Source organism: Nannospalax galili, unplaced genomic scaffold (assembly GCF_000622305.1).
Source record: "Nannospalax galili isolate Female #2095 unplaced genomic scaffold, S.galili_v1.0 scaffold635, whole genome shotgun sequence".
In the NCBI taxonomy this organism is placed as follows: Eukaryota; Metazoa; Chordata; class Mammalia; order Rodentia; family Spalacidae; genus Nannospalax; species Nannospalax galili.
Window position 1 is genome coordinate 417,655 of NW_008335836.1, and position 4,206 is coordinate 421,860.

Genomic DNA, 4,206 nt, shown 5'->3' on the forward strand with positions numbered 1-4,206 from the left:
CAGCTCTCTGTCTATTAAGAGAAAACTAGGATACTTATACCATGGGGGTAGTGGTAAAAGCTTTGGCTGTTAGATGCTTTGTGAGGCATTCTATTTACATATGGAAGTGGGTTTCTGCCAGACTGCTGTTTGCCTGGAGAAATTACAGGAAGGCATGGTACCTTTCAGAGCCAAAGGCCATGTTTATGTTATGGCATTTGTGGCGGACACTTCAAAAGGAGAGACAGGAAAGATGCCTGGAAGACACCCTGCTATGAAAGGAGCCCTCAGCACATGATCCCGAGCTGCATGAGCTGTCCGGTTGTGAAGGGACTTCTACTTTGCATAACAGAGGTCTCCAACAGAGTTGTGGGCCAGGATGGCCCTAGAGATTCCCAGACAGTAACCCAGCATAGAACTGGGAAAATGAACAGCAGACCCCAATCTTATTTAAAGGAAAGTTATCAACTTATTGCTGCTAGATGAGGAAGAGCTGATCTTCCTAAAACAAGGAACTCCAGACAGGCTGACTATACTCAGCAGATGGACAAGCACTGGGGAACTGATGGGGGTGCCGACAACACAGTGGACAGTAACAGGGATGAAAGAGTTATAAGAGCTCCATTGGGGCTGGGGGCTATGGGAGGGTGCATTTTGGGATGTGGGTATAGATGAATAAGTTTGTTTGGGATGTCTAGTCTGAAATACACTTGCACAAAAAATCAATCAATCAATAAAAAATGAGTTATATTTGGGGAAAGAGCATAAAATTTGCTTCATGTTAATTAGTAGAGGTGATAAACACTACTATTGAAATCTACCTGATGACTTTATATCCATGCTTAGGTGCCAAGGATCTCAGAAAGTAACTGACTGTGACTAGTAATAATCAGATATATAGAGATTTGAGAAGCATGTGCAAACATCTATGTGTTAGTTTCATTAAAAATGAATTTTCCTGTATGAAACAGTATATTTTAAAATGAAATGGAGATCTTTTTTAAAGGTAAAAACCTCATTCAATTTTATGTCTTATAGGGTTTATACTGAGTACAATATTGTATAATTGTATTAATTCAATTGTGAACCTAAAAATTTACAGCCAATTTTGAAAGAAATGCACCTTTGATATGTAAGTTGTAACTGAATATGTCAATGCTGTTGTAGTGAAATGCTTCTTCTAATGATGTGGTTATTAAATAAATAATTTTTAAAAATCCTTAAAAAAAAGAAAAATAGCGACCTCCCATGTGATGATTTAAAGCTGAATCCACCCTCCAAACAGGATGATTAGTTATCTTCAGTATCTCAAAGTTCAGAATATATGGATACAAGTTTCTGAATTATATATTTGATCAATGAAAGCAGAGAAAATTTCTAGGATTTTTACCTTTGCTCCTGAGACTGAAATAAGTGTGACCATCACCAGCTCTCTGTATAATGAGAGCAGTATGAAGTAACAGGTTCAAGGAACTGTAACTTGGGTACTCTTTTGCTTAACTGACAAATACTTTAAGTATTTTTTAATCTTTTCTTTTTACTCTGCTGTCACCACAGGAGGTACAACACCCTTATTCAGATTGTCTTGGTCTCGATGGTGTGAATAATATGGATAGTGCGGTAATGTTGGTGTGAGATAGTATAAGAAGGAAGCAGACCATGCCTGTACTGGAAACTGTGCTTCAGAAAGTGGATTGAATGCTAGAGAGGTGATTGTGTCTTGGAAGGGCTGCCCAGAAAGCAGATCCATGCAAACAAAATCACCCATGTCTAGAAACAGAAAAATGACTTTAGAGTTATGACAATATTTTCTGTGTTTCTAAATTTCAATCTCTGAAGTAGGAATTACAGCGGTATGAAAATGAAGGACTTGGTGCCAAATTAAGAAGTCCCCAACTTCAAAATTCACCTCGAGTGGAGTTTCTTTCATGAAACTTCCCCAAAATTACATTTGATGATCTTATTTATCTGATTCATCTTATCTTCCCATCTTCCATTTTCTTATTTTTTGCAATTTTCTTTCTTTATTAAAATTTATTTCCATTTAATGATCATGATTATGACAGTCTTGGAGTTAAAGAAATAAATGGGTTTTAATTATGTTGGATGGATTAATTTCATATATCTATAAACACTGACAATGTGTCCTTGCCTCAGAAATATCAATGTTCCCCTGTCTAATACTGTCAGAGTTTAATTTTAACCTCATTCTCTACAGACTGATCTGTGGCATCTTCTTCCAATTAGAAAACCAAGAAAAGCTCTTGTGAATGTGTGCTACGTTTTCACTGCTAGCTTTTATTTTTCTTCAGAAGCCTTAAAAACCTGTCTATCCTGAATCCACTTTGACATAATAGTTTATTCGTACTATGTTATGGTTAGGACTAAGACATTCTGGTATGTTGTTATTTAATATGGTGATAATGGATTATAAAGAAGATATTCTATGTTTCAAAGACCTCACCAAAAGAATTTATATATTTTTAAGTATGAAGGGATGATTAGTGTTTGAGAACATGTGCTCAAGCTGACAGTACCATTATCAAATGTACACATGTATTAAAAGATCACATTTTATTACCTTAATAGGTAGAAATTTCATAAAGTTATGTTGCAATTAGAATAAAATTCAATTTAAATATAGAAAGAGTAAAAACTTTTTGCACAAGAATATCTGAAGAAAATCTAAATAGCTGTATTGTGCATATTTCCTGTATTTGCTATAGAGGTTGGGGAATGGAATCATATCCACCCCCGCATGTGACTTCAGTTACAGAATGGCTGTCACCACGCTGTATGCGTTTCAAAGAGATCCTGACATTAGTGCAATCTTCTGCGGTGGTCACCTTTCACCTTCCATTTTTCAGTTAGATAAAGATGAAAACTGGAAACATGCACCTGCACATTCATGAAAGCTCTCCTTCCTTTTAGGTGATTTTCAGAAATGACTAGTAATAGTTTGAACTATGAATAGTGCTATCATATCTTACATCTCTCCACTCTAGACAGCTAGTTTCTAAGACTCAGTCTACATTATTCAGATAATACTATCTTACTGGTCAGTCAGGAGGTCCCAAAGCAAAAAGGGCTAATTCTGTGGATGACCCACAGAACTCTGCAAAGTTGACTCTCATTGCCACTGCATTTGAACAATTCTGAATGCATCCTAAACTGCTTTAAACTATGTGTTAAATGTATCTTTTGAGGGAACAATTTATCTATCCTTCATGATTACCCATGAGTCAGTATGAAATAATATGCTTTCATATCTCTTAGGGTCAATCAATCCTTTACGTTTTCTATGATTTTAGTTAGCATATGAAATAATGGGTTTCATTATGACATTTTCCTACACGTCTTTACACTTTATTCGTATTGACCCTCCTGCACAGTGCACACTGCCTTCCCTCATCTCTCCTCTCTCTTTGTATTCTCATTCCTTCATAATCTGGACTTTCCTGGGTTTACTCTTGGTCTCCTGCTCATTCTTACCTATCTTCAACTTTTGGAACAATGGGTTCATACTGTCCATTTTCATTTATATACTAATTTTCATTTATATGACTATACTAGTTTTCATTTATATACTAATCAGTAACAAGTCTATGGTTGATATCTTGATATATTTTCTGAATTTCACCAATATATAAGTAGTGTTAGAAAAAAATCATTGCTTTCTGAAATCTTAAACATGTAGAGAAGAAACTCATCATCCTATTCCCCTCCATTACACTGCCAGTAAAACGTGTCATCACCTTCCCACTGATTAACTCAGAAAATATATTAATTTGATTTTATAGAGGTTGAGCTCATTGAATTTGAAAGCAGAATAGTGGTTGCCAGGGGCTGTGAAAAATAGAAAGGAGAGTAGAGTTTAAATAAGTTGGTCAATGTGTTCAATGTTACAGCAGGCATTATACTGCAGACAGACATTGCATTGCAGATGCCTTATTGCGAAGTAGATTAGGGTGAATATAATTAACATAATTAATTGTGAGTTTGAAAATACATAGAAAAGAATATTTGGAATGAATGCTCTCACCAGGAAGAATTAATGTTCAAGATAATGAATATGATAATTACCCTATTTGACCATTATATAATACATACATGACTTGAAATATCACATTGTTCTCCACATATAAATATATGATTATTATATGCCACTAAAATTAAAAATAATAAAAATCAAATTGGAGAATATGCATTTTATTTTTTCAGAGACGT